The sequence below is a fragment of the Apium graveolens genome, unplaced genomic scaffold, assembly GCF_009905375.1.
Source record: "Apium graveolens cultivar Ventura unplaced genomic scaffold, ASM990537v1 ctg2885, whole genome shotgun sequence".
Taxonomy (NCBI): domain Eukaryota; kingdom Viridiplantae; phylum Streptophyta; class Magnoliopsida; order Apiales; family Apiaceae; genus Apium; species Apium graveolens.
In genome coordinates, this window is record NW_027417833.1 from 11,425 (window position 1) to 25,206 (window position 13,782).

A 13,782-nucleotide genomic window follows, 5' to 3' on the forward strand; every position below is an offset into this window, starting at 1 on the left:
TAAAAGCCGACGGAATTCGAAGATTCACAATTATACTACGTGTTTTCGTATCCGTAAAGAATGGCGTAGAACCGGGAATACTACGTGAAATAAATAATATATCAAGGTATTTCTATGATCAAGAGAAGGAATGGAATTGGTTATAGGATTATAAGCGATAAAAGAAATCGCTACGAAACAAGTCGTTATACGTGGAAACTATCGGAATGGAACGACGATTGCATTTACGATAAATAAACGAATGAGAAATTAAATCCCATGCAAGTTTGCCATGCATAACCAAGTCCTAACTAGTAGTTAGGAGTGTAACTAGATGATTAGAAGCTAACTAGAATAGTTAGTGGAATAGTGTTGAATAGTGATGGGAGACAAACAAGTACACAAGCCATACTTCTCCCTTTTCTCACTTCACCACACAATCAAAACAACCCATACCTTTGCCAAATTATTGTCAAATCTGCTGCATACATCCCATATATTCATTATACACTCCCACACTTTAGCCACAAAAAGAAAACAACCACTTTTCCCTCACTTAAAGCTCTCCCATTTTTCATTCCAGCAGTTCGGATTTTCTGAGCAAGGGAGAAAGAAAAATTCATAACTCAAAATATACTCATTCAAATATCATGAAATTTTTACCATAGCTTCTCTATATCATGGGTAAGCTTCGTACCAAATTTCAGCCTCAAATTAATATTTTCAATTTTATAAAAATGTTTGAATGAGGTGCTGAAAGGTAAACTCCGAAATTTTAACTTGTTTCTTGGTTTTGTTTCTTAAGGATCTAGCCCTTCTAAGTGTTTTCTAAGGAAACCAAGCCTCAATAATCCTAGCACTAACCTTCCTAGTATCCAAGAAGGTATACTTTCAACCCTTTAGGTTTTATGGTTGGATTTAAGAGTTATGTTTGTTGTAGTGTTAAGATCCAAAGGATTGTATTTGTTTGAGTTTGTATTGATTATGTTCTTGCTAAAGACTTGAGATGTTGAGTTGTAATCCATGTATGTGGTACTAGATAGAGCATATAAGGTTCATGTGGGTGGATCTTGAGAAGTACTTGTGTTTATGATGGTTATAGGTAGTGATTGTGTTAAGATCAAGTAGTAGAAATTGAGTTTGGGCATTCTTGCACTTGATCTGTTTTCTGCAAGTCATCCGGCCATGAAAATTGTTAAAATTTGAAAACCACTGGCCATGACTAGATAGATATTGTTTTATAGTTTCTATACATGTGTAGATCATCACGAGGAGATTTACGGTTTAGGAGTTATGGTCGTTTTAGTGTAAAACATTTCTGCGATTAGCCAACTGCACTTAAGTCCACTTTCATGGTGATTTTGAAGGACTTAAAATAATTTTGAGATTCTGGAAAAATTATGAAAAATGGATATGACAGTATAGAGACTGTACAAAAAGAATCTTGGGAAAATATTATTTTTCGATTTTATAAAAATATTTTGGTAAAGCGAGCGCAAGCGAGAAACGCATAAAAAACCTAGTTTTGACGAACATTTTCTCACGTTCGAGCTTAAAACTCGAAATGGACTTTCTAAAGCGAACGATCGATTTCAAAACCCGACCATGTTATAAAGTGAGAATATAAGTGTTGAGAATGTGACGATCGGAGATTCGGTTATACTTGAGTAGTTGCGAAAGTTGCTTAATAAAAGCGAGACGTTAATCGCGTACTAACTTAGACCGTTGGTTTTTGTTTATAGATCGCCAACCAAACACCAGAGACCATACCACTTCGATTACTCGAGGCAAATTTCCGAAACCTATCTCATACTATCCATGCTATATATATACTGTTGTGATATTGATGCCATGATTTACAGTTCAAATATATATATGCTTGTCTATGATATCAATGCATACGAATTATGCGATTGTTTACGAAAACAAATTTCGTTTTACACGAGTATGAGAAGTTGAAACGTATTTCAAATATAATATATGATAATGGGAGTTGAAGATATTTTAATAACGATTTAATTCCGGAGAGAGCCGGACGCGAAAGATTTCTATTTCGATAAACAAAGTACGTTCGCGTAATATATATATCAAGCGAACGATTGAGATTTTGACTTAAACTTCGAGAAATATTGGTTTATTCATTTAAGGGACACCCTTACTTGATTGATTATTTATAAAGCGATATTTAAGGGATTATTAAATATCCAGAAAGTATTTAAAAATATACTGAATAGTTTATAAATAATTTCACGTTATTTAATAAAGATTTAACTATTCAAAGAGCAATTATAGGATACCAAATCATGTTTTGATTATTTGATTAAGGTGTCTCCATTCGTTGGACCTTATTCACAAAATATTTTGTATTTAAGGTTTTATTAATTCATTGAACCTTAATTAGAAATACTTTGTACTTAAGATTTTATCAATTCATTAAATCCCTCTTATATAATTATGAGACCTTAGATTTTTAATATCTTCGGACTTCTAAAAACTTATTTAAAAATAGACATAATTCCCAAAGGTACTTTCTAAATTATTCAAAACTCTTGAAAGAGATTAATCATTTGAAATGTATCAAAACCTTAGGGAACTTAGTCTTGAAGCATAAGAGTTTTGCTTCCTCGTTCAATAAAGAACAAGTGAGTAATATACGTGTCACCCTACTACAGATAGGGATTTGAAAATGATTTTAAATTCAAAAATCCGACAACTCCCAAAGATCAATTGAGTTAAAAGTGATGAATACAACATCTTATTTACAGGTCAACTTTTAACGACCTATTCCTTCGAAAAAGGATTTTGAGCAAAAGATATAACTATTTTGGGACTGGAATGTGGCCTGCCCGGCACAGAGTGGTATCGGGCAGTGACCAGGCGCGGAGTGGCGCATTATGCAAGCACGGAGTGGCGCATTGTACGGTTATATGGTCTATGTGACCATTGACTTTCGGACTTGCACGGCAATGGGCAACCACCGTGTAGTGTCTTGATGAGCCCAAAGGCGGCTAGGTTTGTATTCCTTCTACTAGTAGAGAAAATTTCGTATTCGGCTGATCACCGATACGTGGTTTATTCCAGTATAGTCCCTTTCTTCCATTTTGGAAAAACTGTTATGAAATATACAACAGATAGCCGATAAGGCTGAGTTTTAAACAAGGATATTGATGAATATATATCAAATCCATTTGAGAAATCTGCTGATAAGGCTGAGTTTAAATAAGGATGTTGATGATTATATATCAAATCCATTTGAGAAATCTGCCGATAAGGCTGAGTTTAAATAAGGATGTTGATGATTATATATCAAATCCATTTGAGAAATCTGCCAATAAGGCTGAGTTTTAAATTGGGATGTTGATGAATATATATCACACCCATTTGAGAATCTTGGTTCGAGTAACATCTTGAGATTTTGAAATAAAATGAGTACGAGTATAAAATGATTTTGAGAAAGAGATGAATACAAGTATTCAGTGGATATACTATTGTAGTTGATTTTGAGAATATTATAAATTTGATAAGCATATAAACTTTCAGAACGCTTTGGAGATACAAAGTATAATTATTGGTTTTATTTATCCTTACATACTTAATTATGGGGATATATACCTTGCTGAGCTTTAATGCTCACCCTTGCTTTTATATATCATATCACAACAGACTACCAGCATGGATCAGACCAGGACTGCTGTCCGTAGGCGGGTAAGGAACGCTCGTGAGTTCCGTAGGCTTTTGTGCGCCAGCCCCGTCAGGTAGATAAGTGGAAATGATTTATTTGATAATGTTTCCAAGCATATAACCTGTGTGTATGTGAGTTTGAATAAAAGGTCGAGTAATATTGTGAAAAGAGAATTATTTAATTAATAAGTGATCGTAACGACCCGAATTCACGACCTTGGATTTGGGGGTGTTACAGAAATGGTATCAGAGCCAAAGGTTATAAGTCTTGGAAACAGTAAGAGTAAAATGGGTAGACTGAGGATCTAAAAGTTAACAAGAACTCTCATCGAGTTCATAGTCGGATTACTATGAAGTAGTCGCGACGGTAGTACCCAAGGGGACCTTAGCCTTAAGAGTTGAGGCATTGGTTGAGTTATTAACAGTCGATTGAAAAGCCAACATTAAGGGAAGAGAATGAGTTGTAGCACTCGGAGAAAAGATTTCTAAGAGTTATATGCGAAAGAGAGTCCATTGGTTGAGCCGATAGAGTTTGTTGATGGACTACCAGGAGTTATGTTAAAGTGTTTATGTGAAGTGTTATACGGAAATTAATGGAATCGTTTAAGATCGACAGAATGAGGAAAGGAGAAAATTGTACATGATTTTTTTATAATGTTGATATAGAAGTGGAGCTAAGTCTCCTGAGAAAGCGGGATGAAGACGATACCCCAATACCATGGGTTGATTGGAAAACCCGAGTTTTGCCACTCATAGCTCTTTATAGAGTGTCCTTGATGAGACATATTAGGCAAGAATCAAGATGCTTAATTCTTTTACTATTAAGGTTATTACGTTACCTGAATTGGTTGAAAGTATTGTTCCGATAATAAGGGTTCAATACATGACGAACATCGATTCTACCAAGAAGGGTATTCGCTATACCATTGAGGAACCTATGTCCTATAAGGAAGATTTTAGCGTGTCCCAAGATGAGAATGCTATGCAATAATACAAAATCATTTCATCCGTTAAGCCATTATGGTTCGACACGGAAAGCGAGAATCAACAGAATAATTTTTGAAAAGTTTCATGCTCCTGCAATCAACGCTGCAAGCTCCCAACTACTGGAGGAGAAGACCAATAAGTCTGACGCAGAATTACAAGAGTGGGATGTCACTAGGAGCTACGTGTATATTCTCGACATGATGTCGTCTTTTGTTAACGCATCAAATCAGGTGCGTGGGCACAACGTTGCGAGTAACTAAAGAGGAATGAAGAATGTATTTGTGACAAAGCGAGTTATTAAGCGACTTTAACATAATGAGTAGAGACGTGAATAATGTTATATTGATGATCTTTTATATCAGCATCAAGATGCCACCCCGACATATTTGGAAACTAGAGCAAACCCTGCTGAATTGGTAAACCAAAATAACCAAGAACACGAGGAAGTCGAATATAATGAATTCGGCTTAGAGTATTACAATGAAGAAGAAACTATGGATACTAACGAGGGGGAAGGCCAGAGAGGAAACCCCATGGACCAAATTATGGATCTTCTTCGAGAGAATTTAAATTGTCACCATCAACCTAGGCGGATCATGTTCCAGTTACTAATATCTTTAAGGCCTTTAAGTGGTTAAAACCCCCAGAAATTTCAAGGGACTGCTAACCTATTAAGGCCAGAGCTTGGCTGAAAGAAATGGAAAAGAGCTTTGAGATAGTGCCCATAGAAGAGACGCAAAAGACTGTGTTCACCAATTATATGTTAAAAGGAGAAGCAAATTATTAGTGGGAACCTAAAGGAACCCTGGAGACTGATGTGATTATCACATGGGGAAAAGTATTTCCCAGGTTTATGGAGGCTCAGATGGAGTTGAAGTTTCTAGAGATTAAGTAAGATAAGATGTTAGTGGCTGTGTACAAAGCCAAATTTATTGAACTGTCGAGATTCATGCCGGAGTTTGTGAACACGAAAGAGAAAAAAGCGAGGAGATTTCAGCAAGGGCTGAAACAATGGATTCAGGACCGAGTGTCATTACTTGAGATAACAGACTTTGTGCAAAAAGGCCTCGATTGTAGAGGCAGAGAGTGAGCAAAGTCAAAAAGAGGAAGAGAGCAAGAAGAGGAGTTCGGAAGCCAAGGCGGCAGAGTGATAAACAAAAGTTTCCGATTAGGACTGAGAGGGGAGCGGTGTCCCAACCCGTAGTGGGTACCAGGTTTAGCGAACCGGTAAGCAAGAGTATCACCCAGGGAGGTGGTCAATATAGGACTACGTTTCATAACCAGTTTCGCTCACCCCTACCAGATCATAAGTCATGTGGGGAGAAACATCCCGGGGTATGTAATTTGGGAAAAGAGCTACTAAGGTGCTTTAATTGCAACCAACCAGGACATTATTCTAGCAACTGCCCCAACCAAGCTAGGGCGTGATAGCAGGTAACCTTTTACTCAATTTGGTTACTGCAAATATTCTGTTTAATTCTGAAGCAACTAAGTATTTTATATCGCGAGATTTTTGGCCAAGTTAAAACTTAATGTGATTCCAACACGAGAATTATTGCGAATAGAAATAGTGAATCGAGAGGTTGTTCCAATTAATGAGATTCATCTAATCTGCAAGTGGGAACTAGGAGGGAAGGGCTTTAAGTTGGACTTAATTCCTTTCAGGCTGAGAGAATTTGGTGTGGTCTTAAAAATGGATTGGTTGTCGAGCAATGGTGCTCAGATTGATTATAAAGGAAAGAAAGTTAAAATCTGAATGCCTAACGGCAAGAAAAGTGTGATTAAGGGTCAGCGTCAGACCCACAAATTTTTTTATATTGCTCAAGCAAAGCAATTATTAAGGAAAGATAGAAAAGCGTATTTAGCATACGTGGCGGGTACCAAGAGAGAAGCCCCGATGTACGTGACATACCAGTTGTTAACGAGTTTGAGGATGTGTTTTCCAAAGACCTTTCAGGATTATCACCTGACCGAGAGATAGAGTTCGCTATCAAATTAGCATCAGGAACAACATCAGTTTCAAAAAGCCCCATATAGGCTAGCCCCGGTTGAAATGAAAGAATTGACTTCACAGTTGCAAGAACTGTTGAATAAAGGAATGATGAGACCTAATGTGTCACCATGAGGCACACCAATGTTATTTGTCAAAAAGAAGGACGGTAGTATGCGATTGTGCACATAGTATAGGGAACTGAATAAGCTGACTATTAAGAACAGATACCCTCTCTCTAGAATTGACGATTCGTTTGACCAACTTGAAGGAGTGGTACACTTTTTGAAAATCGATCTAAGAATGGGATATCACCAACTGAAGATTAAAACAGGGGACAAATACCGTATTTCGCACGAGGTATGGACATTATGAGTTCTTGGTGACGTCGTTCGGGCTAAAGAATGCCCCAGTAGCTTTCATGGACTTTGTGAATCGAGTGTTTAAAAAGTATTTGGACGTGTGCGTCATTATTTTTTTATTGATAATATTTTAGTCTATTCTAAAACGGAAGAAAAACATGCGGAATATCTGAGGATAGTGGTAGAAGCATTGAGAAGAGAAAAGTTGTTTGCCAAATTCTCAAGATACAAATTATGGCAAAATGAAGTTCAGATCTTAGGACAATTGATGAGCAGTGAAGGAGTGTTAGTTGACCCTACCAATGTTGAGGCAGTATTCCAATGAGAAAGAATAACCACACCTACGGAAGTAGGAACTTTTTGGGAATTAACCAGTTTTATGAGAGGTTCATACAGGATTTTGCTAAGATATCAGGACCTTTGATTAGGCCTACTTGCAAAATGGAAAAGGTTGTGTGGAATGAAAAATGTGAGGAAAGCTTTCAGGAATTGAAAAGAAGTTTGGTATCAGCCCTCGTGCTGGCATTGCCCGATGGAAAGGGTGATTTTGTGATCTATAGTGATGCGTCACATAAAGGATTATGATGCATGCTCATGTGGCATGGGAAAATGGTTGCTTATGCCTCACGGCAGCTGAAGGAATATGAAGTAAGATACCCTACTCATGAATTAGAATTAGCAGTAATAGTTTTGCTTTGAAAAATTGGAGACAATATCCATACAGAGAAAATTGTGAGATCTACACTGACCATAAGAGCCTTAAGTATATATTTACTCAGAAAGAACTCAACAGGAGACATAGGAGATGGTTAGAGTTAATGAAAGACTATGTCGGTGAGATTTTATATCACCCAGGGAAGGCCAATGTGGTGGCCGATGCCCTTAGTAGTAAAGAGAGACTCAAGATGTTGACAACGCCGGAGGAACTAGTGAGAGAACTCGAGGAGATGGAGATAGAGGTGAAGTCACCGGTAAAGGGACTGATGGACTATTTGAGATCAAATTAGAATCGGAATTGTTAGAAAAGATGGGACATTGTCAGGAAGAGAAGACGAATGAAGAGCGAGAATCTTTGACTGAGAAGAAGTCAAATGTGAGAAAGATGAGAAGGGAATTATGAGGTATGCGAACTGGATTTGGATTCCGAATGTTCGAGAATTAAAAGATGAAATTTTATGCGAAGGACATAATTCTAGATATTCAATTCATCCTGGAGGTACCAAGATGTACCGAGATCCAAAGGAATATTATTGATGACCCAACATGAAAAGAGACGTGGCCAATTGGGTCAGTAAGTGTTTGACCTGTTAAATAGTGAAGGTGGAACATCAGCGATCGAGGGGACTCCTATAACCCTTCGAAATTTTGATGTGAAAGTGGGAACAAATAGCCATGGATTTTGTGGTAGGATTTCCCCAAGCTAAGGATAACCGTGATGCAATATGAGTAATTATATATCGACTGACCAAGTCAGCATACTTTCTTCCAATCAAGAAAACCTACATGGTGGATAGATTAGCAGAGCTATACATCAAGGAAATTGTGATAAGACATGGAGTCTCTGTAGCTATCGTATCTGACAGAGATCCCCGATTCAACTCCAGATTTTTTTGAGGAGCTTTCAGGAATGCTTATGAACCAAAATGAATGTGAGTACTGCATACCATCCCCAAACCGATGGACAAAGTGAGTGAATCATTCAGACATTGGAGTACATGTTGAGAAATTGTGTAATTGATTTTTAAGGTTATTGAGATGAACACCTATCTTTGATAGAGTTTGCCTACAGTCATAGTTATCATGCGAGTATAGAAATGCCCCCACATGAGGTGCTGTATGGTCGGAGGTGCCATTCACCCTTGTACTGGGATGAAGTTGGTGAAAAAAAAAGGTTACTAGGTCCCGACTTGGTGTAAAGAATGAGGGACATAGTAGAGTTGATCAGAGGATGCTTAGCGGCAGCCCAAGACCCACAGCGTAAATATGCCGACTTAGCACGAAAAGACAGAGAGTATGAAGTGGGTGACCAGGTATTTTTGAAAGTGTCACCATGGGAAGGACTGATGAGATTTGGAAAGAAAGGGAAGTTGAGTTCCCGATATATGGGTCCTTTGAGATTTTGTGACAAATAGAACCGTGGCATACGAATTGGCATTACCTCCAAACCTTCAACAGGTTCATAGTATTTTTCATGTGCCAATGTTGAGAAAGTATAATGCGGATACCAAGAATATAGTGAAACATGAGTAAGTACTAGATCTGTCCTACATTGAGCAACCAGTTGAAATCATTGGTTGAAAAGAGCAAGTACTCAGGGACAAGAGTGTCAAGCTATTCAGATTCTTATTGAGACATCCCAAGGTCGAGGAGTCGACTTGGGAATTAGAGAGCCACCTGCGAGAAAGGTACCCCCATCTATTTGTGAGTTGATTCCGGGACGGAATCCTTTTAAGGGGGGAGACTGTAAGAACCCTGATTTTTGTAATATTTTAAAACTTCTGTGAATAGTAACTTGAGCTAATTAAGTAATACGTATGGGGATCATCATTAAATGAATAGTGGAATTTTGAGAATCCGAGATCATATTCCTGTTTATCGAGGAAAATAAGTGAATGTAAAAGCCGACGGAATTCGAAGATTCACAATTATACTACGTGTTTTCGTATCCGTAAAGAATGGCGTAGAACCGGGAATACTACGTGAAATAAATAATATATCAAGGTATTTCTATGATCAAGAGAAGGAATGGAATTGGTTATAGGATTATAAGCGATAAAAGAAATCGCTACGAAACAAGTCGTTATACGTGGAAACTATCGGAATGGAACGACGATTGCATTTACGATAAATAAACGAATGAGAAATTAAATCCCATGCAATTTGGCCATGCATAACCAAGTCCTAACTAGTAGTTAGGAGTGTAACTAGATGATTAGAAGCTAACTAGAATAGTTAGTGGAATAGTGTTGAACAGTGATGGGAGACAAACAAGTACACAAGCCATACTTCTCCCTTTTCTCACTTCACCACACAATCAAACCAACCCATACATTTGCCAAATTATTGTCAAATCTGCTGCATACATCCCATATATTCATTATACACTCCCACACTTTAGCCACAAAAAAGAAAACAACCACTTTTCCCTCACTTAAAGCTCTCCCATTTGTCATTCCAGCAGTTCGGATTTTCTGAGCAAGGGAGAAAGAAAAATTCATAACTCAAAATATACTCATTCAAATATCATGAAATGTTTACCATAGCTTCTCTATATCATGGGTAAGCTTCGTACCAAATTTCAGCCTCAAATTAATATTTTTCAATTTTATAAAAATGTTTTAATGAGGTGCTGAAAGGTAACTCCGAAATTTTAACTTGTTTCTTGGTTTTGTTTCTTAAGGATCTAGCCCTTCTAAGTGTTTTCTAAGAAAACCAAGCCTCAATAATCCTAGCACTAACCTTCCTAGTATCCAAGAAGGTATAACTTTCAACCCTTTAAGGCTTTATGGTTGGATTTAAGAGTTATGTTTGTTGTAGTGTTAAGATCCAAAGGATTGGGTTTGTTTGAGTTTGTATTGATTATGTTCTTGCTAAAGACTTGAGATGTTGAGTTGTAATCCATGTATGTGGTACTAGATAGAGCATATAAGGTTCATGTGGGTGGATCTTGAGAAGTACTTGTGTTTATGATGGTTATAGGTAGTGATTGTGTTAAGATCAAGTAGTAGAAATTGAGTTTGGGCATTCTTGCACTTGATCTGTTTTCTGCAAGTCATCCGGCCATGAAAATTGTTAAAATTTGAAAACCACTGGCCATGACTAGATAGATATTGTTTTATAGTTTCTATACATGTGTAGATCATCACGAGGAGATTTACGGTTTAGGAGTTATGATCGTTTTAGTGTAAAACATTTCTGCGATTAGCCAACTGCACTTAAGTCCACTTGCATGGTGATTTTGAAGGACTTAAAATAATTTTGAGATTCTGGAAAAATTATGAAAAATGGATATGACAGTAGAGAAGACTGTCCAAAAGGAATCTTGGGAAAATATTAATTTTCGATTTTATAAAAATATTTTGGTAAAGCGAGCGCAAGCGACAAACGCATAAAAAACCTAGTTTTGACGAACATTTTCTCACGTTCGAGCTTAAAACTCGAAATGGACTTTCTAAAGCGAACGATCGATTTCAAAACCCGACCATGTTATAAAGTGAGAATATAAGTGTTGAGAATGTGACGATCGGAGATTCGTTATACTTGAGTAGTTGCGAAAGTTGCTTAATAAAAGCGAGACGTTAATCGCGTACTAACTTAGACCGTTGGTTTTTGTTTATAGATCGCCAACCAAACACCAGAGACCATACCACTTCGATTACTCGAGGCAAGTTTCCGAAACCCTATCTCATACTATCCATGCTATATATATACTGTTGTGATATTGATGCCATGATTTACAGTTCAAATATATATATGCTTGTCTATGATATCAATGCATACGAATTATGCGATTGTTTACGAAAACAAATTTCGTTTTACACGAGTATGAGAAGTTGAAACGTATTTCAAATATAATATATGATAATGGGAGTTGAAGATATTTTAATAACGATTTAATTCCGGAGAGAGCCGGACGCGAAAGATTTCTATTTCGATAAACAAAGTACGTTCGCGTAATATATATATCAAGCGAACGATTGAGATTTTGACTTAAACTTCGAGAAATATTGGTTTATTCATTTAAGGGACACCCTTACTTGATTGATTATTTTATAAAGCGATATTTAAGGGATTATTAAATATCCAGAAAGTATTTAAAAATATACTGAATAGTTTATAAATAATTTCACGTTATTTAATAAAGATTTAACTATTCAAAGAGCAATTATAGGATACCAAATTATGTTTTGATTATTTGATTAAGGTGTCTCCATTCGTTGGACCTTATTCACAAAATATTTTGTATTTAAGGTTTTTATTAATTCATTGAACCTTAATTAGAAATACTTTGTACTTAAGATTTTATCAATTCATTAAATCCCTCTTATATAATTATGAGACCTTAGATTTTTAATATCTTCGGACTTCTAAAAACTTATTTAAAAATAGACATAATTCCCAAAGGTACTTTCTAAATTATTCAAAACTCTTGAAAGAGATTAATCATTTGAAACGTATCAAAACCTTAGGGAACTTAGTCTTGAAGCATAAGAGTTTTGCTTCCTCGTTCAATAAAGAACAAGTGAGTAATATACGTGTCACCCTACTACAGATAGGGATTTGAAAATGATTTTAAATTCAAAAATCCGACAACTCCCAAAGATCAATTGAGTTAAAAGTGATGAATACAACATCTTATTTACAGGTCAACTTTTAACGACCTATTCCTTCGAAAAAGGATTTTGAGCAAAAGATATAACTATTTTGGGACTGGAATGTGGCCTGCCCGGCACAGAGTGGTATCGGGCAGTGACCAGGCGCGGAGTGGCGCATTATGCAAGCGCGGAGTGGCGCATTGTACGGTTATATGGTCTATGTGAGCATTGACTTTCGGACTTGCACGGCAATGGGCAACCACCGTGTAGTGTCTTGATGAGCCCAAAGGCGGCTAGGTTTGTATTCCTTCTACTAGTAGAGAAAATTTCGTATTCGGCTGATCACCGATACGTGGTTTATTCCAGTATAGTCCCTTTCTTCCATTTTGGAAAAACTGTTGTGAAATATACAACAGATAGCCGATAAGGCTGAGTTTTAAACAAGGATATTGATGAATATATATCAAATCCATTTGAGAAATCTGCTGATAAGGCTGAGTTTAAATAAGGATGTTGATGATTATATATCAAATCCATTTGAGAAATCTGCCGATAAGGCTGAGTTTAAATAAGGATGTTGATGATTATATATCAAATCCATTTGAGAAATCTGCCAATAAGGCTGAGTTTTAAATTGGGATGTTGATGAATATATATCACACCCATTTGAGAATCTTGGTTCGAGTAACATCTTGAGATTTTGAAATAAAATGAGTACGAGTATAAAATGATTTTGAGAAAGAGATGAATACAAGTATTCAGTGGATATACTATTGTAGTTGATTTTGAGAATATTATAAATTTGATAAGCATATAAACTTTCAGAACGCTTTGGAGATACAAAGTATAATTATTGGTTTTATTTATCCTTACATACTTAATTATGGGGATATATACCTTGCTGAGCTTTAATGCTCACCCTTGCTTTTATATATCATATCACAACAGACTACCAGCATGGATCAGACCAGGACTGCTGTCCGTAGGCGGGTAAGGAACGCTCGTGAGTTCCGTAGGCTTTTTGTGCGCCAGCCCCGTCAGGTAGATAAGTGGAAATGATTTATTTGATAATGTTTCCAAGCATATAACCTGTGTGTATGTGAGTTTGAATAAAAGGTCGAGTAATATTGTGAAAAGAGAATTATTTAATTAATAAGTGATCGTAACGACCCGAATTCACGACCTTGGATTTGGGGGTGTTACAATTGGGGTTTCTTTGATGTTCACCCCTTCCCTCACCTAATGGACCCTCCTTCACACTCCCCTCTTTGGCTTTGGTAGATTTTTCAACTGGTACCTTTTGAGAGATACCAGAGGGGGTTTTCTTTGACTTGGATTTAGAAATTACAGTTATTTTGGCAGATTTGGTAGGCAACTATTTGGTCATTGTCACAGTTGCCATAGCTACTCCTGAACTCAAAGAAATTGAGGAGATTGGAATAGTTGAGGGTATGGATGAACTTACCTC

At 36.8% G+C, this 13,782-nt stretch overlaps 1 long non-coding RNA gene across 1 annotated transcript; it reads left to right on the forward strand.

The window, feature by feature from the left end:
• Positions 1-593: 593 nt before the first annotated feature.
• LOC141700755 (uncharacterized) lies at positions 594-13,513 on the forward strand. Its single transcript, XR_012566482.1, has 4 exons — positions 594-663; positions 10,400-10,477; positions 11,339-11,383; positions 13,263-13,513. It is a non-coding gene; the product is annotated as an uncharacterized LOC141700755 (long non-coding RNA).
• The last annotated feature ends 269 nt before the right edge of the window (positions 13,514-13,782 follow it).